General features: G+C 39.9%; 1 long non-coding RNA gene and 1 pseudogene across 2 annotated transcripts in view; both read right to left on the bottom strand.

Moving 5' to 3' along the window:
- The window catches only part of LOC309808866 (centrosomal protein of 78 kDa-like), a 1,034,926-nt pseudogene that overhangs the window by 168,690 nt on the left and 843,757 nt on the right, over positions 1-22,479 (bottom strand). The window lies entirely within an intron of this gene.
- The window catches only part of LOC309807703, a 96,611-nt gene that overhangs the window by 25,016 nt on the left and 49,116 nt on the right, over positions 1-22,479 (bottom strand). The window contains exon 3 of the long non-coding RNA XR_014294640.1: positions 7,389-7,515. This is a non-coding gene — a long non-coding RNA (uncharacterized lncRNA). The remainder of the gene's footprint in view (positions 1-7,388; positions 7,516-22,479) is intronic.

Genomic DNA, 22,479 nt, shown 5'->3' with positions numbered 1-22,479 from the left:
TCACAATAGCCCGGAGATGGAAACAACCTAAGTGTCCATCATCGGATGAATGGATAAAGAAGATGTGGCACATATATACAATGGAATATTACTCAGCCATAAAAAGAAACGAAACTGAGCTATTTGTAATGAGGTGGATAGACCTAGAGTCTGTCATACAGAGTGAAGTAAATCAGAAAGAGAAAGACAAATACTGTATGCTAACACATATATATGGAATTTAAGAAAAAAAATGTCATGAAGAACCTAGGGGTAAAACAGGAATAAAGACACAGACCTACTGAGAATGGACTTGAGGATATGGGGAGGGGGAAGGGTAAGCTGTGACAAAGCGAAAGAGAGGCATGGACATATATACACTACCAAACGTGAGGTAGATAGCTAGTGGGAAGCAGCCGCATAGCACAGGGAGATCAGCTCGGTACTTTGTGACCGCCTGGAGGGGTGGGATAGGGAGGGTGGGAGGGAGACGCAAAAGGGAGGGGATATGGAAACATATGTATATGTATAACTGATTAAATTTGTTATAAAGCAAAAAAATAAAATTAAATTAAAAAAAAAATAACAAGCATTTTAAAAGCTTTAAATTTTTAACTATAGCTCATAAATTTGTACCTTTTCTCCTCTATCAACGAAAATTGACTTTCATGGTTAACTCAGTTAAAAAATAAAACAGCACAATAGGAAAGAAGTAAAATATCTCCATTGCCTACGATATATAATAATATATATAAATATGTTGATGACAAAAACGTGGGTCTGCTCTCCCATGTGCAGTAAAGCAAATCTACTGACACCAGGTTATGGCGAAGGAAAGTGCAGCGTTTATTGCAGGTGCCAGGCAGGGAGTTCAGGTCAGCTAGTGCTCAAAACACCTGAACCCCCTTTCCTGATGGGTTTCATGAAAGCATTTTTAAATACCAGGTGAGAGAGGGGAATCACAGGGTATGTGATCAGCTCCTGCACAATTCTTTGGTTGATGTGAGGTAACAGAGCAGTGTCACAGGGGTTAACGTTATCAATCCTCAGGCTCCAGTAAAAGATCTCCTACTTAAAACAGTTTCGAAAGTTAATAAAAATAAACATTAACTGAGTAGAGGGAAGGTGTCCTCAACTTCAGAACAGTGTAAAGTCAGCAAATATCACAACTGGTACACCCCTCGAAGAGACTGATCTTGACTGGTTGCAATTTTTAAGAAAACACATTTGGGTAAAATTAACTCTGCACTTAAAAAAACTGACTCACAGGTTTTAGGTTTTCTAAATGCTCTAAAAGTACTTCTTTTTCCTTTCCAAGAAGGGACTTTCAACCTCCCCCAAAGTAAAAGGGCAGTGCCTCTTGGATTGCTTTCTCTCACTGAACACACCGAAGAAAAATTGCATCATGTTGGTGTCTATCTGAATAATGTGCTCAGGGCTCTCCCTGAGTCATTGCATGGTTCTCATTTGCACGTGGGAGCCAATGGGTCTAAGTGCAGGCCACCACAAGATGTGCCACTATGGCATGTGGATTATTTTGAGCTGAAAACAATCAGGCCCAAAAGACTCAGGAAGAGCCTTTGAACTTCCCCCTTACTGCCTAAAATAATTTAAGACAGGGGGCCTGTCCCAGGAAGAAGCTATCACTAGAGATAAATGTAGTATAATATTAGGTGTGGTAGAACAGGAGGAACATTGAAAAGCCCATTTGATCAAAATCCTCTCTGTGGGGCTTCCCTGGTGGCGCAGTGGTTGAGAGCCCGCCTGCCGATGCCGGGGACACGGGTTCGTGCCCCAGTCCGGGAAGATCCCACGTGCCGCGGAGCGGCTGGGCCCATGAGCCATGGCTGCTGGGCCTGTGCGTCCGGAGCCTGTGCTCCGCAACGGGAGAGGCCACAACAGTGAGAGGCACGTGTACCGCAAAAAAAAAATTCTCTCTGTGGCTCATTGTCTTTGGATGGATCAGCAAACATTTGTTTACCAAACATTAACTCTTTTTAACTTCCTGTGAATTACCTTACTTCCCCTTGAAATTTCAGACTCATACCTCCTTCTGATGCCGAAATTTGGCCTCTGTGCACTGGTATGGAATCGAATTCGGGGGCAGAGTTTGGGTGAAGTAGAAAAGAATAGGTTTATTGTGTTGCCAGGCAAAGGGGGACACAGCAGGCTAATGCCCTCAAAACTGTGTGTCCCAACCTGGGGGGATTTGGTGAGGAGTTTTAAAGCAATGGTTCAAGGTCAGGGTTGCTGATAAGGATTATGGTGTGTTCAGGGCCTGCAATCCTTTAAGCTGGCCTCAGGTGGTCTCCTGATGAGCTTCTATGCTTCTCAAGGTTATCAAACTGTGACCTTCTCTCTAGAATGAAGGATGCTTCATCAAGTAGTTAACACCTTCCATTTGTTGGGGGTTTTAGTTCTGTAGAAGAGCTCAGTTATTGGTATATGTTTCCCTTGAGGCAGAACCAGGATCTTGTCCCAAAGCTGCACTATTGTTTCTTGACAGTTCCTCCCTTGTCTCTGCAGCCCCTCCCTTCCCTGATTAGCAACTATCTGACCCTACCCTTTGGAATTCAGGGAAGGTTGTGGAGGCTGAAGCCTAGTCCCTGCAAACAAGAAATGGGGGACACAGAAAGACTTTAGTGCCCAGGAGCCCCACAGGGTCCTGCTCAGTTTCACTTCTCTTTAGTCAAGAATATATATATGTCACCTTGTCTTGCTGTCTTTGGAATTCTTCATACTTACGTGAATTCCCCATGTGCACATAATAATTTAATTGTCTCTTGTTAATCTGCCTTATGTCATTTTCATTGCCAGCCAAAGAGCTAATGTTACCCAAAAACCTGGGTTTGCCTCTTGGTGGGTGTCAAGCTGAAAGGCACAACAAAAACAAAGATTGGGAGAAGAAAGGATTTGTTACTTGCAGCAAGTAAAGAGAACACCAGGGGTCTTTCCCAAAGCAGTGTCTTCCTGAACAGCAAAATTGGGGAATTTGTAAGCTAAGGGTATATGCATATTCATGAAGGGGTTTGGGTGGTCCACAGAGTCCAAGCTTTAGTGGACTGAAGTCATGAGGGTCAGAAAAGGTCAATATCATTATTCCTTATGTTCCCAGTTGATCAGGCTAATCTTTACCATTGAAAGAGAACTGGGAGTCTTTACAATTATCTTTGTTATTGTTACTTCTTTTACCTGAAAACAGTCCTTTGATTCTGCATTATTTTGTTCCCTTAAGATCATTAATTACTGAGACCCTTTCAACGGCAAGCATCCTGGCCAGGCTTACATTGCAAAATGGCTTAGGCCAAAAATGACTCCTAGATGTACATATTATTAAACTTTTGTTTTATTTTCTCCTGTTAATCAGTCTCATGTCAATTTAATTCTTAGACCAGCTAAAAGTGTTACCTGAAACACTTCTTTTGTTGAGCCAAAAGACACAACCAAGCCAAAGGGCAGGAGAAGGAAGGCTTTATTACTTGCAGCAAGTAAGGAGAACACCAGGGATTTTCCCAAAACGGTGGCTCCTTGAACAGACAAATTGGGAAAGTTTTAAACTGTCAACTGAAAAAACAAAAAGCACAAACTGAGAGTTGTGAGTTAAGTTTTATTTGGGGCAAAATGAGGACTATAGCCAAGGAAACAGCCTCTCAGATAGCTCTGAGGAACTGCTCGAAAGAGTTAGGGGGAAGGTCAGCATGTATGTGATTTTGGTGAAGGGGGACACATGGAATCAGGGACACATTTTGGCAGAAATTTGCTGCTAGTCACGAAATGGTGGCTGCTAGTCACAAGGAGCAGATGTCTCCATTAATGATTTTAGTGCTTTTCTAGATATGAGAAGATAAAAGAAACTGGGCTCATAAAATCTTCTGAAACTATCTAACTATCTGAAGGCCTGTTCTGCCGGGTTTTCCCAGAGCATAGACTGCCTCATTCCTGATCTCTGTCCTGAATTTCATTCAGGGTGTGTTGAAGGTTGTGAAACAAAATTTATATTTTATGGCAAGACAAGAGAAATTTAAACATAAACTCTTCTCTGCCCTTTGGTCTCCTCTCTCCCCACACTGTGCATTGTGCATCTGCATTATACATTGACCAAACCTCCCCCATAGGCAGGGACACTTGCTCAACCATAAAGAGCAACATTCTCCTAACATCAACAAGACAACTCCCTCCTTAAGAGATAACATTTCTTCTTGACCTTGTAAGGGGTTACATGACCAGCAGGATGGCACTTAGATCTGAATTATGTAAACGTTCAATAACATGTCATTTGATGTACAGCCCTCGGTCTCAAAAAAAACTTATACACCTCCCTGGGTTTCTAATGGGCAGAACAGTTTTCAGAGTTTTCTGAGATGCTCTTCCCAGGTTATAATCCTCAAATTTGGCTCAAAGAAAAATTTCCAGTTCTCTTTTCGATCAAGTGATTACTTTTTTGTCAAGGTCAGAGACTACAGTGGCTAGTGACTTCATTCTTATAGAACCAGATGGTAAGGGACAATTTTATTTCACAAGATCATTAATTACTGAGACCTGTTCAAGAGCAAGCATCATGACCAGGCTGAGATCACAAATGATTTAGGCTTAAAATGGATTCTCTTATGTCAAAAAGTTATATTTGATTCTTTTTCTTTGGGGACCCCCTACTCCATTTGCCTACAGAAGGGCAGAGGAAAAGTTCTTCCTCTCTGACAGTCTTCATGACTGCCTGGAGAAACAATGATGGACTCAGGAGTTCTTCTCAGCCTCGATGTGCACAGAAATCTTTACACCTATGGTAAAGGGGCATGGAAAGGAGAGGGTTCTCAATGTGTAGAAGTTCAGATGCTTTCAAAGGCAGGCAATGTGCCCTGCACTATAATGCCTGTTGGGCAGGAAGAAAGTTTCCTGTACCCTTCTAGATTTTTCTGGTTAGTCTAGGAATTAAATTGACATGAAACAGATTAAGATTAGCAGGAGAAAATCAAACAAAATTTAATAATATGTATACATGGAAGAGACCCAGGAGAACTCAGTAAATCTCCCAAATGGCTGAAATCCTCACCTTAAATACCACTTTCAACTAAAGACAAACATGTTGGGTGTAGTGGTTTGGGACTTCAAAGGGGAGGAAGGCAATTCTTCCCCGGACCTCATACCTGAGGTCACCACACCTCAAGGGGAAATGCAGCTTGCACTGCAACTTCAACTAAAGAACAGTTCTTCGTGTAACACTGCCGGATACTGGAAGATACACTGGTCCCTCGGCCGACCGAAGGCATTCCTTCATTGAGGCCGTTCGCTAGTCGCAGGACACCCTGCTTTAAAAAGTTGATTCAGTTTAGGGCACAGTGGGTAGCTTGTGTCTCTTTTACTTGTTAGAAAACACACGTATTTAGGCTGCGTGTCAATCTAGACATGGCGTCTATAGCGAAAAGCCTGGTTTTCCCATTTTGAAAGCTCCATTCTTGCAGCCGGAAAAAACCTGAAAAACACTGTTGTTGCCGTGTTTCTAGTCCCTGCAGGCATGGCTCTGAGAAAAAAAAGAGTTTTCTCGAAAGAAAGAGGGTGCTTCCAGGTCCTGGGTGGCAGCTCTTCCTGCCCTGCTCTAGAGCTAAGGGGAATCTCAACGGGGGCCCTAGCCTCACCGTAAGGTCTTGATTTGGCATCCAGAAGGGTAGGCGTGAAGCAGGTTCCCTGAGGCATTAGTCGCAGTTCTGCATTCGTTTAACGGCAGTAAGTGTCTAGAGACTCGTGGCCCTGTCGCGTCAGCGCCAGTTTCAGGACAAGAACTCTGAGGACCCGCTGGCTCCCCTGGGCTTGCTGGGCCACACTCAGACCCGTAGGCCCTTCAGGGTGTCCCAGGGTAGGCTGAGGGAAGGGTAACACACTGCAGTCTACCTTGGGGGAGCTAGATGTTGATGTTCCAACTACCGGGTTTTTGTTTTTGTTTTGCAAAAACCCCTAAATATCCTGTGCCCTCCCTTACCTCTTCAGAACAGTCCCTCAGAGCTATCTGAGAGGCTGTCTCCTGACTTCTCCTCAGTATGTCCTCCAAATAAAACATAATTCTCAACTTTTAGGTTGTGCATTTTTTTTCAGTCAACATTTAATTGTATGGCTCATGTAGGTACTATGCCTACATGTAATGGGATGAGCTGTAAATTATTAAAACTAGATAAATTCTGTCAGCTCTACCACTAGCTGAGATCAGGCTTTCTTCTCTGGATACTTCTGTCATAGACCTTGGCAGATATGGGGTCTGTGTTGGTCTTAAAATTATTCTTAGAATTGTGGGGACTCATTCATTCTTTCAGCAAATTTTACTGCTTATATTCTATGTGTCAGTTACAGCGCTGGGTCTTGAAATACAGAAGTCAACACACGAAAATACAAGGATAAAACACATTTTCTACCATATTAACTTTTTTCATTCATTAACTCATCCTTAAGTCATTCAACACGCATCTTCTTATTGAATACTGATGAGGGATCAAATGCTATGCTAAACACTGAGTATATAACTGCAAATGAGATGGATAGGCCCTGATTTTGATGTCACTACTATCTTTTGTCGTGCCATATAGCGGGACAGCTTCGTTATTCCCTTTACCGTAAGTTTTGGTTTTTTTGCGGTACACAGGCCTCTCACTGTTGTGGCCTCTCCCGTTGCGGAGCACAGGCTCTGGACGCGCAGGCTCAGCGGCCATGGCTCATGGGCCCAGCCGCTCCGTGGTATGTGGGATCTTCCCAGACGGGGGCACGGACCCGTGTCCCCTGCATCGGCAGGCAGACTCTCAACCACTGCGCCACCAGGGAAGCCCTACCCTAAGTTTTTATCACAAATTGCTAATGAAAATAAAACTGTTAGTGGAGTTTCAACATGCATAGGTAAATGAGAACACAGAACTCCCCTTTCGCATGCCCCATTCTCCTCCTTCTAACTCCCCATGTGAACTCACTTTGTGCCAAGACCAAGATGTGCCCCAATAAGAACCAAGCTGATTTCCTCACACTGACAGGGGCTATTGCTCACTTAGAAGACTTGATGCTTAAGTTTGATAAGCAACTAGAAGACCATGGAGACAACCTATAAAAATGATTTGTCTTGGGAGAAAATACTAAAAAGGGTTAATGTGCTGTTCCACATGTCTAACCTCCTGGGATTAAACCACAGGCACCAAGGTCACCAAGGGTACTTGGCAACAATGAGCTAAAAATGAAAAGAAAAGCATCATACTGTTATTGTATTCATCTTCCCCCAAGGCACTCTCTGATAAACACCACAACCACTAAGGGAATTGAGAACAGCTTCCTTGTGGGGCAGGTTATATATGCATCTTTTTCCAAGAAGTTAAATCATATCCAGCTATCAGCACACCTTACTTAAGGTGATTGCAATGTATGAGATTAAATGTTCCTACCTGATTGGAAAACTTCTTGTCCTCAATTCATTGGCTATACTGGATTATTTTTCTTGGGTCAGACCTTCAGACTTCTACCAGAAATCGTTCCTTTGGGGAAACCAGGCCTTCCCAGAAACTCAGGAAACTGAAATGGAGACAGAAAGAGAGAAGGAAATTATTTGGACATATAGACCTCAATTGTTTGGTTTTAAGTAAACGTCCCAGCAAACATCTTCTAAATGGTATAATAACTTTAGGGAAATTCACAGTTTATAAGTTTGTGTACTCATAAACTGAACATATTATGATAAGAGTACAGGTTGCATTTTGTGTCTTCAACTCAAGCAAAGACTTCAAAAAAGTCCCAGTTATCCTTTGTTCATTAAGACACAAAGAAAGGGCAAAAAGGGCAAGTTTCTAAGTCTTTTTCTTTAAAATTTACTTCCTTTCTTCAGTCTTCATCAAGATCTTCAGGAAATTAACTTTACTAAAGTTAATTATTCATAAAATAAACATAGGAACCTGCAGAAGACTATTTCACAGAGACCTGTAATGTACAATATCCATTGCATACATGCACCATGAGCTTGTCTTTTCTAGCACTGGCATACACAAAACTCTGTGTGTGTGTGTGTGTGCACACATGTGTGTCTTTTTTTGTGATGGAGCCATAGGGAGAAAATAAATCTATTGGCTGCAATTCAGTGATGTAGAAAGATTTAAGGGTAAAGGAAAAGGCTACATCAAGTGAAGCAATAAAGTCATGAGGTTGTGCTTCCATAATAATAACAATAGCAGTCTTCTGTAACCAAGGGAGCAGGCTCCTCAAATTATAGTCACACCTGTTAGACCATCTGCCCATAAATTTCACACTATCATTAATGGAAAACAAATGGCACTGTCTCTCCTTCCCTTTATCCATTGGCTATTCTCATATAAATGATTTTTCTCCTCAAGGTCATGCTCTTTCCTATCGGTTTAAAAATATTAGGATTTAGGAGGGGTGATACATAATGTGCCATGCCTTGGTACTTGTACCAGTGATGGCTCTGTAAGGAGCACTGGATTGTTAGGAGGCTATAAATTGAATTCCCCTAGAAGCAGAACCTGAGGCAATAATTTGAATGCAAACTGTTCATCTGGGAGGTGCTTCCAGAAAACTCAGAAGTGGAGTGGGAATTGAGAATGGAGGCATGGAAGGAAGCCAACAGAGGTGCATTACTGAATAAATTACTCCTGCAGGGAACTGCTGCCAGTACTTCAGGGGAGTTCTGTGAAACTCTATAGAACATGTCTCAGAGTTATCCCAAGAATTGGTGAGAAACTTGAAGTACTTATCTTCCAGTCCCCTCTGTCCTTGGTTGAAAGCTACACCCAGATACATTAACTCCTGTACATTTCTGGCCTGCCCTAAGGTGGATAATTGCAGGTGGTAACATGAGTCTATCAGCATATACTGGAATGATGAGTGCTGGGGAGATATGAGTGGAGCATTGAAACCATCTAATACAGTCGGGGCAGGAGGTATTAATTATTGGCTTGCAAGTCCAAATGGGTAACCTTAAATTCCTGGGTTAATGGTTTTACTTTGAGGTATTTAAGCATGATGTATGAGTAAAAATTTCCTCTATTAAATCAAGTTGAAGATCCTAAGTCCCTAATCTTCTGGAAAACTGTGGGTATCTTTTTAACAGATTTTTGAAAAGTAACATGATTAAGATTTCAAACTGACCATCCATTCATTCATTCATTAACTCATTCAACAAGCATTTATTGAACACCTAAAGTATGCCATGGGTTAAACTGGGCACCAGTGTTACTGTTACTAAAATCATTATCGTGCCACCTAGAAGTCAATGTATTGTGACACTCAAATAAGAAAATCCATAGTTACCGTAAAAATTATTACAGAGTGATATAGGAAGACATGGTAAGACCTTAATTCATGCTGTGGACAGTAGTATATGGGGGATATCAGTAGGGCTTCCTGTAGAAGGCAATTGAAATGGATATGTAACATGAAGGAAGGGTGAATTTTTGAGGAAAAGAGAAGATAAATTCATGTTTGCCAGAAAATGAATGGTTAAGGATCAGTCCAGAAAGGAGTTCCATTCATAATCAGTATAAGAAATGTCACTGGGGCTTCCCTGGTGGCGCAGTGGTTGAGAGTCCGCCTGCCGATGCTGGGGACACGGGTTCGTGCCCCGGTCCGGGAAGATCCCACATGCCACGGAGCGGCTGGGCCCGTGAGCCATGGCCGCTGAGCCTGCGCGTCCGGAGCCTGTGCTCCACAACGGGAGAGGCCACAACAGTGAGAGGCCCGCGTACCGCAGAAAAAAAAAAAAAAAAGAAAGAAATGCTCACTGGAGTGTAAGAAAAGAAGACAATGGAGAGGGTGGTAGAAGCCAGACCATGAATGGTCCATGTATGTATACTAAGTGCTATGGTCTAGTCTTTGTGTTTCCCTCCAAATTTATACGTTGAAATCTTAATTTCCGGAGGTGATAGTAGTAGTAGGTGGGGCCTTTGGGAAATGATAAAGGTATTAGTGCTCTTATAAAAGAGACCCCACAGAGCTCCCTAAGCTCTTCTGCCATGTGAGGTTACAATGAGAAGTCTGTGACTCAGAAGAGGGCCCTCATCTGACCATACTGGCACCCTATTCTTGAACTTGCAGCCTCCAGAACTGTGAGAAAAAAATTCCTGTTGTTTATGAGCCACCCAACCTGCAGTATAATCTTACAGCAGCCCAAAAGGACAAAGAGAGTTGGGATGTGAGATTTTACTCCAAGAAAGATGGGAATCCATTGAAGGATTTTAACTGGTAACTTAGAAGAGAGACAAGTTTCATAACACAATCAGGTATTTTTATAAGAAACATTTGTTTCATTTTCAGAACGATCACTCTGGAAATACTGTGACTAGATTTTTGGAGAAGGGTGATGGCAGTCCCGGATATAGAAAGATGAGTTAGTAGTCCATTAATGTAAGTCAAACAAGAAAGTGGAGATAAAAAGTGTGAATTTGTGGCTGAGAGTTCTTTTCTTTTAGCACTTGAAAAATGTTACGTCAATGCTTCTGACTCCAGAGTTTTAGACAAGAAATATGCTGTCATTGGAATTGGTGTTTCTCAATAAGCAATGCATCGTTTCTTCCTGTCCACTTTCGAGATTTTTTTAGTCTCTACTTTTCAGAAGTTTAGTTATGACACGTCTTGGCAAGGGTATCTTTGCGTTTTTCCTCTTTGGGTTTATTCAGACTCTTGAATTTGTGTTTATGTCTTCTAAAAAATTGGGAACTTTTTAGCCATGATTTCTTTGAATACTTTGTCAGTCCTACTTGCTCTCTTTTTTCATTCTGGAACTTTGATGACATGAATGTTAGTGCTTTTGTTACTGTTTACAGGTTCTTGAGATCCTGTTCTTTCCCCCATCTTTACCCCTCAGTCTATTTTTCTCTGTACATTTGGTACATTGTATTGATCTCTTCTAAGTTCATGATTCTATGCTTTGTAATCTCCACTCTATTTTTTTTTTTTTTTTTTGCGGTACGCAGGCCTCTCACTGTTGTGGCCTCTCCCACTGCGGAGCACAGGCTCCGGACACGCAGGCTCAGCGGCCATGGCTCACAAGCCCAGCCGCTCCGCGGCATGTGGGATCCTCCCGGACCGGGGCACGAACCCGTGTCCCCTGCATCCGCAGGCAGACTCTCAACCACAGCGCCACCAGGGAAGCCCTCGACTCTATTCTTGAGCAATGTTTTTTGATTGTTGTATTTTTCAGTTCTACTGTTCTCATTTGTTTTTATTGTTATAGCTTCTAGTTCTTTGTTTACATTTTCTATTTTTCCCATTTCTGTCAAGGAACACATAATTGCTAATTGAAGCATTTATGTGACAGCTTATTTAAAATCCTTGTCTGATCATTTCAATGGATGTTTTATCTCAGTGTTGGTGTATGTTTATTGTCTTTTCTCATTTATTCTGTGATTTCCTGGTTCTTGGTGTCATGAGTATTTTGCCATTGTATTCTAAACATTCTGAGTTATTATATGACTCTGTAACCCATTTAATTTTATTATTACTTTTTAGAAGGAAGTCACCCTATTTGAGGTGTAGTATGAGGACTGGGGGGTTACGTACAGATTTCCATTGGGCCCTACTGACAATACCCCAGCAAAAGTGGGCACTTACATTGTCTCACTGCAGACAGATCAAGTAGAAGTTCAGCTATCCTATTGGCCCTTCTGACACCTTCCCCCCAAAAGTGGGAACATTAATATCATTGTGTTGCCTTTTAGTAGGAGTGGAAGTTCATCTCCCCAGTAGATTTCTTGACACAGGGGAGGGGAGAAGTGAAGTGTTTGCTCTCCTTCCTCCCACTTCATTCCTTCTTGTTGATGCCGGGTGTGGGTAGAGGGTCAGCTCCCTGCTGGCCCCACTGACGCCAGGGTAAGAGGAAGAGAACTGACGACTCGCCCTGCTCGTGCCGTCTCATTCTGTCTTGTTGCCTCAGGGTGGTTCTGGGGATTCAGCACCCCAGTGGGTCTCACTGACACCATGTGTTGGGGGTTAGTGGGGTGCCTACTCCCTCCAACCTGTAACATCCTATTCTTATTGATGTCCGGGAGGGATGGACGCTAAATCCCACAATTGGACCCCACGACTGTGTGAGGGCAGCCCAGTGTTAACAAGCCTGTCAGGCACCACCTTTTTTTTTTTTTTTTTTTAATAAGTAAATTTATTTATTTATTTGGCTGTGTTGGGTCTTCCTTTCTGTGCAAGGGCTTTCTCTAGTTGCGGCGAGCGGGTGCCACTCTTCATCGTGGTGCGCGGGCCTCTCACTGTTGCGGCCTCTCTTGTTGCGGAGTGCAGGCTCAGTAGCTGTGGCTCACGGGCCCAGCTGCTCCGCGGCATGTGGGATCTTCCCAGACCAGGGCTCGAACCTGTGTCCTCTGCATTGGCAGGCAGATTCTCAACCACTGCGCCACCAGGGAAGCCCAGGCACCACCTTTTAAAGTCTGTTTGCTAATGGAAAGGGGTGGAGGCTCAGCTCACCACTGGACCACACTGAAACAACCCTCGTGGGGAATCAGAGCGCTGCCTCTTCTAGAGGGCAGGAGTGGGGTGGTGTGGAAGATCAAATCCTACCTTGGCCCAACTGAAACGACAGGACATAGGGGATGGGTACAATATTCCACTGGCACTTGGCTCGAGTAGTGTGTATATTCCACTGGCACTTGGCTCGAGTAGTGTGTATATTATTGCCCAAATGGTCTTCTGTCTTTAGCAACCCCTTTCCTCATACTTTGGCTAGGGGGAACAGGGTTTTGTGGGGTTTTTTGAAGCTTTTTTGTCTGTTGTTCTGTTGGTGGTTATTGATTGGGGGTGCCTGTAATACCCTCTCCAGGATGTATGGGAAGCAACAGGAAACACAGGGGACTCATCACCATGTTATTCCTCAAGTCCCAAAGTCCCTAGTTAAGTCTGCCTTCTCATTTCCACCTTTCAGCGTCTTCCTATGTTTGTTTGTTGTTATGTTCAGGGTTTTAGTTTTAAGTGGGAGAACCTGGGAGAAATGGGCTACTTCATCTTCTTGGAAGCAGAGGTCTGGAGGCCTTTTGATGTTAAAAAGTACTGCTGACTGTAAATTAAAATTTGATGATATACACCTTGCCCTTTAAGAATTATTCTACTAGATGATGTGGCTTCCCAAAGTTGCTACAATTTGATTTTCATACTTCTAAAAGCCAAGTGTTTTGCTGGAGTTGAAATTTAAAGATAAGCAAGAGATGAGGCTAAGATGATCTATGTGGTAACAGGTTAAAGTTGGAAACATCAATATACATTCATGTTTAGCTTAATATTGCTTCATATTACCTTAATACACATGGTTATGTAGAGAGATACTTATAGATATGTGCGTATACATGGGGAATGTACACACATATTATCTCTTTGCTCTGTCAGCTGAGAAGATCTAGAAGCAATGACATCCGAGCAGCAATTAGCACACCCCACACCCAGATCCTGCTGTCTAATACCGTTCTCCACTAAAAAGACCTAGTTATCTTTGAAGAAATAGCTGATTCTAGGACTAGGGCAGTAAATATACAAGATTTATATACAAGACCATCTTATAGTGTCAGAAAGTAAGGAAGTTCCAAAAAAAAAAAATACAGGATGGGGATACCTCAGAGTGGCACAAGAGCCAACTGAAAAGAGTTCACAAGGGTCAGGACTAGAGCAATTTGAGGAATAAAGTAACTAAAGTAGAATTAGATTATAACCCAAAGTATAAAATAAAAATCCATGAGTTCTTCTGATATAAATATATAATTGGATACATAAATGCAAGAGAATAGATAAATCTCCAGTGCAAAGGAATTCCAAATAGCTTATGTAGTACTCCATCTTAAGCATAACTCCCTATTCCTTAGTTGTGGGCTGAGCATATTGACTTCCTTCCAAAAAAGTACAGTATGAAAAAGGGAAGACAGTAATCTTACGATGGAGAAACCTGAAAAACACTACCTCAGCCTGGTGATCCAAGTCGACCTCAGCATTCATAATGCATATTCATACTTTGTACACTTGATGTGATCTGACAAAATAACCCTTCTACTCTGTGGTCTTCCTCCCCAAAACACATAATCCCAATATTATCATGAAAAATACATCAAACAAATTCTAGTAGTGGGCATCCTACAAAACCCTAACTACTCAAAATTGTCAAGGTCATCCAAGGAAAATCTGAGAAGCTATCAAACCCAAGAGGAGCCTAAGGAAACATGGCAACTAAATGTAATGTGATGTTTTGGATGAAATCCTGGAATAGAAAAAGGACATGAGGTAAAAACTAAGGAACTGGACTAATGTTGGGACTATAGTAAATGATAATGTATCAATATTTGTTAACTGATTGTAACAATGTAACATACTAATGTAAGTGGATCATCATAGAGGGAAATGGGTCTAGTGTATATGGAAACACTTTACACTATCTTCTCAATTTTTCTGTGAAATTAAAACACTTCTAAAAAATAAAGTCTATAAAAACGCTGCGTTGTCTTGTTTTATGATTATGTGCCTGTATTTCCTAATGAATATGTAAATTTGCTTTACCTTCCTTGATACTGATATTACAGAAAATACTAAGTAACTCTGAAAGAATTTGTAACTCCAATTCAACAAGCAATAATTCTTGTATTAACTTTTTGAAAGAACCCACTGAATAAATCAAAGCAAATTGTCCTTAAAGGCTGAATTTCTTTTCAGTGTTTAATCTTTTATATGATTAATGCATACCACAAGCAAGATTCTGTTTCAAAGGGCAGAAAACATTGATTGTAGGCGATGTCTAAAGTACAGTGAAATATTAATGCATGATGCTATAACAACTTTAATGTATTTTATGTTTTCAAAATGATGAATTGTTATTTCAGTCAATAAAGTATTCACTTTTATACATTTCCTACCCATCTTTTCCCAAGACACCCACAAGGAAATGATACTATCATCTGACATTAGGTTCATCAATTTAAATTGGAGTTTTTGGTAGCTGTGGTTGTCAATGGTACTGGAATGTGTGATACTTTTACAAATCCTCTCCATGGCAAAATCTGATCCTCACAAGGTAAATCACAGTAGGTGCCTAAAGCCAAATGACATATTGCTTTGTAGCTAGATTACCAAGCATTTTACTTAGAGGCACAATAGAATGTAGAAAAGGCCATTTCTCTTTCTGTCTTTTTCTGCTCAAAGGTCACTCACCATCTTACTTTTTATCAGACATTTCAGAAGTTTTCCATAAATTTAGACTATATAATGTCACTTAATGTGAATGTAGCTCAACATTCTGTTTTAGTACAGCTAATCTCACATTATTTTATTGGTGCTAAATATGTAAATCATCAGCAAATTTTTGTACTTAACTTTTTTTTTTTTTTGGATGTGGACCACTTTTTAAAGTCTTTATTGAATTTGTTACAATACTGCTTCTGTTTTATGTTTTGGTTTCTTGGCTGTGAGGCATGTGGGACCATAGATCCCCGACTAGGGATTGAACCCACACCCCCTGCATTGGAAGGTGAAGTCTTAACCACTGGACCGCCAGGGAAGTCCCTGCCTGTACTTAACTTTTTTTTTTTTTTTGCGGTACACGGGCATCTCACTGCTGCGGCCTCTCCCGTTGCGGAGCACAGGCTCCGCACGTGCAGGCTCAGCGGCCATGGCTCACGGGCCCAGCCGCTCTGCGGCATGTGGGATCTTCCCGGACCGGAGCACGAACCCGTTTCCCCTGCATCGGCGGGCGGACTCTCAATCACTGCGCAACCAGGGAAGCCCCCTGTACTTAACTTTTAAAAATAATTAAAATACGCTATTCAACACATTTTTCCTTAAAAAAAAAAAAAAAAGCAATTCTCCTTAGGCTGGCCCTGGGCACATATGTGACTTTGTCATTTTTTCCATGGACTATTTTCTTATCTGTTTTACGGTGTCACATTTGTTCTACCTTCTCAAAAAGAAGCATTTAAAAATTCATCTACGCGTTCATGCATTCATACATTTATTAAATAAATCTATTGAACACCTACAGACGGCACAGAAAAAAAGGCAGAAAACTAATCTGGGTTGCACAGAAAGTAATGAACTCAGTTAAAATTTTTGGTGAAAACAGGTATTACTCAATCTACTGGAAATTACATTTCATTATGGGGACTCACAGACTCAAGGAAAACCAAGACCTAAATAATAATAAAGTAATAAAAGCACTAGCCATTTACTGAGTGCCTGCTTGTACCTGACTCTGAAACTCTAAAATCATTACGGATGTTCTGATGATTGTCTGATATAATTGTAATCTCCATTTTACAGATGAAAATAACAAGGTTCAGAGACATTAGGCTACTTGCCTAAAGTGAAGTGGCCCAGAAACTACAGAACTGGAAATTGAACCTTAGACTTCATAATGCCAAAGTCTGTGCTTTTAATCACAATGTGTGTGTGTGAGAGAGAGAGAGAGAGAGAGAGAGAGAGAAAGAGAGAGAGAGAAAGAGAGAGAATGTGTTTAATAGAGAACCTCTGAGAAATGGCAAGAAAACTGCCAGGTATCCATAAAACAATAATTTAGGAGCTTCTTACTATACAAGTAATTGTTAATCATATGGCTGAACTAAGGATCTCTCACTTTTGAACTAAGAAATCAAAAGCTTCCAGAAGTTGAGTCTAAATTTTACACTTACATAAGATACTTCATACAGAATGCTCAAGTATAATAACTAAAGAGCTCTGAAAATACTGGAAGCATTCATATAAGTATGATTTCATAATGTGGATAATAGAGGATTTAAGAAATTGGCAGATGCGACTGCAGACTCATTTGTTATCATTTCTGTGAAGGGCAAGATAAATGAATAAAATGAGAAAAGTGAAAAAAGAATGGCTAGCAATTTTAGGTAGTTTGCTGAATCTCCATACTAGGAAAGACTAAGCAAAAAAAAAAAATTCTCGAAATATTATTTTGAAAGCACCTACAAGTGTATATGGTCTTTTTACACCAAATAACTCGGAATTATGAACTGTCAAATAAGTCTATTCTTCTCTGATGATAAAATTGCTGACTTTATTTGAAACTATGGAATGAAAAATGAGGTAATAATCAGAAATTCTTAAGAAAAGGAGTAGAAAAAACAAAATTATAAGAGTTATGTTAAAAAATATTTTGAAACAAACATAAAATCCCCATTACTGGTACAGAGCTTTTAAAACTTTATTTTGGTTTTAAGTTTTAATAAATATTTATATGTTTACATAATTACTGTCATAAGGAAGACACAACTGTAGGTCAACTTTCTTCATTCTTTCTTTATTAAGCATTATTCTATCTTGCTCCATCATCTTGTAATTATAATATAGTAACTGTGTAACTTTCTACTAAGTGGATATTTCCTAAACTGTTTTCCTATTGTTAACAATTAAAGGTGTTTCCAATTTTTTGTTATTACAAATGACATGACAATGAGCATCTTTATATAATAATTTTCTGGATTATAAATTATTTATTGGCATAAGCTTCCAGAATTAGAATTAATGTGTAAAAAGCTATTAACATTTTATCTTGCTAGACATTGCCAAATTACTTGTCAAAAGATGGAACCAAATTATATTGCAAAAATCTTTGCCAACGGAAGACATTATATATAATTTTTGATTTTGCTAAATTAATAAGTTGGAAACCTATGTTCCATTTCTTTGAATGCTTTGATAACAGAGTGCTGCTGGAGGCTGGGAGGGCAGCCATGTCCGTGAAGGCTCCCCAGAGTTGGAGCGGGGAAGTGGAAAAAGGTAAAAAAAAATATACGAATTGTATTTTCCCTCCATTGTTATCTCTCACTCTCTTCTGCCTCTGTGTAACTTATATCCAGGTAGCTGGAGAAAAATCATGTGGCAGGGCAAATTGGTATTCCAATAAATTAATAATCACCAGCTTCAAATGGATTTTCAAGACTGGAAATATTGCTCTGACTTACAGTAAGCTCTTTCTATTTCTCCTTAAGGACTATTTTCTTAGAAGCTTTACTTAACCTCCATCCTCTCTACTTCCTTCACTCTGAGCCGGTGAGGTGCTTCATAGCTCATTAAGAACACAGAAGTCAGTAAATAGTCCACTGCCAAATCCATTAATTCATTAGCATTTGCGTTGACCTTTGTATTCCCTTTTACTACAGGAGTGAAAGTTACAAGGCCATGTGCACTACAGAGAGCATTTCATTCTCCCTCATCTTCTCACGTACTTCACAGCCCTGCATCTTCTACAGCCCATCTACTCCTTAGGAAGGATTCTTGCCAAAGTTCAACCTCATTCTAGACTAGTAACTCCACCTTAAAATGTTAAAAACTATACGTGTAACATGAAAGCCTCCCTCCTCCCCTAATCCCTGCATATCTTCTTTAGCCAATTCATGTCTGAACTTTTGTTATCTTCATATATTGTTATCTTCATATACTGTTTCCATTTCCTCACGTCCCATGTACTCTATAATTTCCATCCATCTGACTTCTCTCACCGTAATCTCACTGCCCACTGTCCTGAAATTTTACTTATGAAGGTCACCAGCGATCCCCATGTCAGTAGAGCCAATGAATAGTTTTTGTCCTATTTCTAGGCTCTTTCCTTCTTTAAAAAAGAAAAAGAATAAGAAACACAAAAACCATTTTTTTCTTCTATGCTTTTACACTCTCAACTTCTGTCTTGGTATATTTTATTGGCTTTCTGTGTTTCATCTGCTTTCTAACATTCTATTAGTTTCCTTTATCTCCAGTGGAATAAACCAGTATATGAAGGATTATTCTCAACAGGTAGTTCTCATAATAACGGTTCTAGTAGCAGCAGTCAACACTCTGTGATGCTTATCACGTGCCAGACACTATCCTAAGACACCGTTTAAATACATATATATAGACACACACACACACACACATATATGAGGGTTTCCTCACAGGCCTATGAAATAAGCCTATTATTATACCCATGTTACAAATGAGAAAACTGAGGCAATGAGAGGCCAAGGTCACAGGATCAGTACTTGGTGAAGCCCCGCCTGAGTTAATGCTGGAACTTTAGAGTAGACAAGTTCATAATGTCTCACAGATTGGCCTTAAATGTGAGCAACATTTAATTAATGACTTGAAGTATCAGAAAATAATGGAACATTTTAAATTCATTGGGAACTACTAAGTCATGTATCAGTAACTAAGAAGGACTCTTATTGAATGAAATTAGTTTTCATTATTCTTTTGAAAGGAGAATATTCTCGTGTTAGTGTTTCAGTTTTTTTTCATTCACATATTTATTCATTTATTAGACACACATTTCCTACACACCTTCTATGTGCCAGTGTCTGCTGCAAGCCTTGGAAGATTCAGCGGTGAGCAAAAAATTACAAAGTCCTTGCTCTTAAGCAAATGTCCAGTGGTGGAGGAAGACAGAGTAAACATGTAAATAAATTTTGTACAGCGACAGAAATACGACTGGACAATGGGACGGAGAGGCAGTGAGGAGGCAGGTCTCTTTGGTCAAGATAGTAGTGGTGGCGTTTGAACCGAGACCTTAATGATCAGAGGGAAATTGGTCTGGGTAGAAGGATTAGCCAATCTAAAGCTGGGAGAGCACGAAGTAGAGCTTGTTGCATCTGAGGGACTGAAAAAGACAACTGTGCCTCGAACCCCATGAAGGTCAGGGAAAGATGTAGTAAGTGACCAGAGCCCATGATCCCTGTGAGCCTGGCTAAGTAGCTGAAAATTTAATCTCTTTACAATAGACAGCCTTTAGAGGTCAGAAGCAGTGCGATAATAGCATCTGATTTGTGCTTTTTAAAAGACTACTTTGACTGCGGAGTGTCCTACAAAAGCAAAATACTTGTGTCTCTATGAAGTGCAGATAGTAAATTTTAAAAAGCCCAATGAGCTCCTAAGCAGTTGGTTTACTAAGTGTAATCATTTATCTTAACTAGACTTCATTAATATAAGCTTGGTGACCTTGAGGCCCTGGGACATATTAGATTAGGGAAACCCAACTATTTTCAAATAGTGTGATTTGAAAAATTCTCAAAATTGTTGGGGTTCAGGAAGATTATTTTATTGCTGGGCCTGGATGGGAAGTTTAGAATAAGAAAAGAAAGTATGATGGCTGGCTTCCATCTATTCTCCCTTTCTGTGGGAGAAATATTGATGGGGTGACTACTTTGCTGTTGACCCAATGCTTAAATTTCAGAGCTAGTTCAATCCAGTAAATATTTGCTGAACAACTATTATATGTTAGGCATCTAGCTGAAACTGAGAATATAAAGAGAATAATTAATAATAAAAGCAGGTATTACTAACAAGAGACAGGCACTGTGCTAATGCTTAACATGCACCATCTCAAGTTACATTAATTTACACACTAACCATATGGGGTAGATGCATTTATTATACCATTTTCCGGGTGAGAAATCTAATCCCTTTAAGGATTAAGTTACTTCTCCAAGGTTACACAGCTAGTTAGGGGCATAGGCAGGATTTGAACTCAGGTCTGGTATCAGCACCAATTCTCTTAGCTATTATGCTCTATAAGGACCTTACTTGAGAAGTTCAGGATTATACATATATGGGTACAACCAACCCTAAGACCATCTGGCAAAACTGGCTGCTTGAGAAGTCCTGGATTTATGTAAGATGCTCTTGGAATGGAGAAGATCGTGAAGGAGGGTCCCCAAAACACACTCTCTATACTAAGGGGCAACAGAAGAGAAAAAGAATTAGCCTACAGCAGTATGATATTGAGGACGAAGAAACAGTGTTTTTCTCTTTTGTGAATAGTTATTAAATTATTTCTACTTCAAAATATCAGAAAGAAATCACAGTACTATGGACAGTTTGCAGAGCCACCCTATCTTAGCGTGAATCCTGGCAGGTGTAGAGTTCATAGTATGACCCTGGCACCTAAGTGTAGTTAAGTAAGCTTTCATTTTTCTTTAGCCTTAAAGCAAAGTAGCTTTCTGATAGGTATAATTTAGGAAAGTCTTCAAAGAAAATATTTAAAGTCCACTATCTCAGAGAAAAGCAATTTTGCAAAAGATCTATCAGCAAAAGCAAGGCCAAACACACCAATTATTTAGTGAGACTTATGTGGTTATATCATTGCTCATGTTGTTTCTTTATGCATTTACCTGGAAGAAGGCTTTTAATGTTCAACAATTCTCAAAGAGATAAAGACCCACACTGATGTGTCAGAAAGAGCTTTGCCCTGGAATTAGATCAGTTTAGGCTTGGCTACTTACTAGAATTAGGTAACATTCTTAATCTTTCTGAACCTGTTTCCTATCTGCAAATAGGGATAACACTATCTATTACAGAGGGATGTGGTTAAATTAAATGACACATGTAAAGGAAATATATCCTTCCAGACTGAGAACATACCTAGTAAATGTTAAGTGATCTGCAAATATTCTGCTTTCTTGAAATGGATGAAACCTGTGATCATGTTCTTAACCAATGGTCTAAATATCAAGACAATATTTAGTTAAAAGTTATATTTGTTCTTTCACTGTCCATCTGCATTTTAACATATTCTAACATATTCTCCTTGATCAATTGTGTCAATATTAGTAACATTTGTCATTTAAGCTATTACTGTTCATATGTTTAAAATATTTCAATGCGATATAAGTCATTACTCAAAGGGATGCCTAGCTGGCTTTGTCAAAGATTTACTTTAAGTAAAAATGAAAGACACATTTTTCATTTTCACCAAGCTTTATTGAACAGTGTATTCATTAACTGTATGAACTTTGTGGCCAACCCAATACAGTAGCCAAGACGTGGAAACAACCTCAGTGATTTTTGTGGATGAATGGATGAAGAAAATGGGGTGCATACAACCTACTATTATTCAGCCGTGATAAAGAAGGAAATCTGGCTATTTGTGACCACATGGGTGGATTTGGGGGGCATTATGCTAAATGAAATGTCAGACAGAGAAAGAGAAATACTTTAGGATCTCATATGTGAAATCTAAAATACTGAACTCACGATAGAAAGAATGGAATGATGGTTGCCAGAGCTGGGGGTTGGAGGTGAGGAAAATGAGTGAAGATGATCAAAAGATAAAAACTTCTAGTTATAAGATAAGTGAGTAATCGTGATGTCATGTACAGCTTGGTCGCTACAGTTAACAATACCGTATTTTATGTTTGAAAGTTGCTAAGAGAGTAGATCTTGAAAGTTCTCATCACAAAAATAAAATTTGTAATTATGTGAATTAAGGTTAACTAAACTTATTGTGGTAGTCATTTCACACTATATATATATATCAATCATCACATTGTACACCTTGGACAGATACAATATTATATATCAATTCAATCTCAATAAAACTGGAAAAATCTCATTTATAGTTTAGCATAAATATATCAAATGGGTTTCTTGACAAGATTAATAATAACTATAGATAAAAGGAAATAAGATATTGTTGTTGCTGTTGTTTGCTTTTCCAGAGTGCAAAACACTAAAAAGGGGGGAGGTGAGTATGGGCTTGCAAATGCTGCTTCATGGGCCCTAATGCTATGA

This window comes from Mesoplodon mirus (assembly GCF_964341445.2).
Source record: "Mesoplodon mirus genome assembly, chromosome: 7".
NCBI classification, from domain to species: domain Eukaryota; kingdom Metazoa; phylum Chordata; class Mammalia; order Artiodactyla; family Ziphiidae; genus Mesoplodon; species Mesoplodon mirus.
This window is presented reverse-complemented; position numbering and strand designations above follow the sequence as displayed.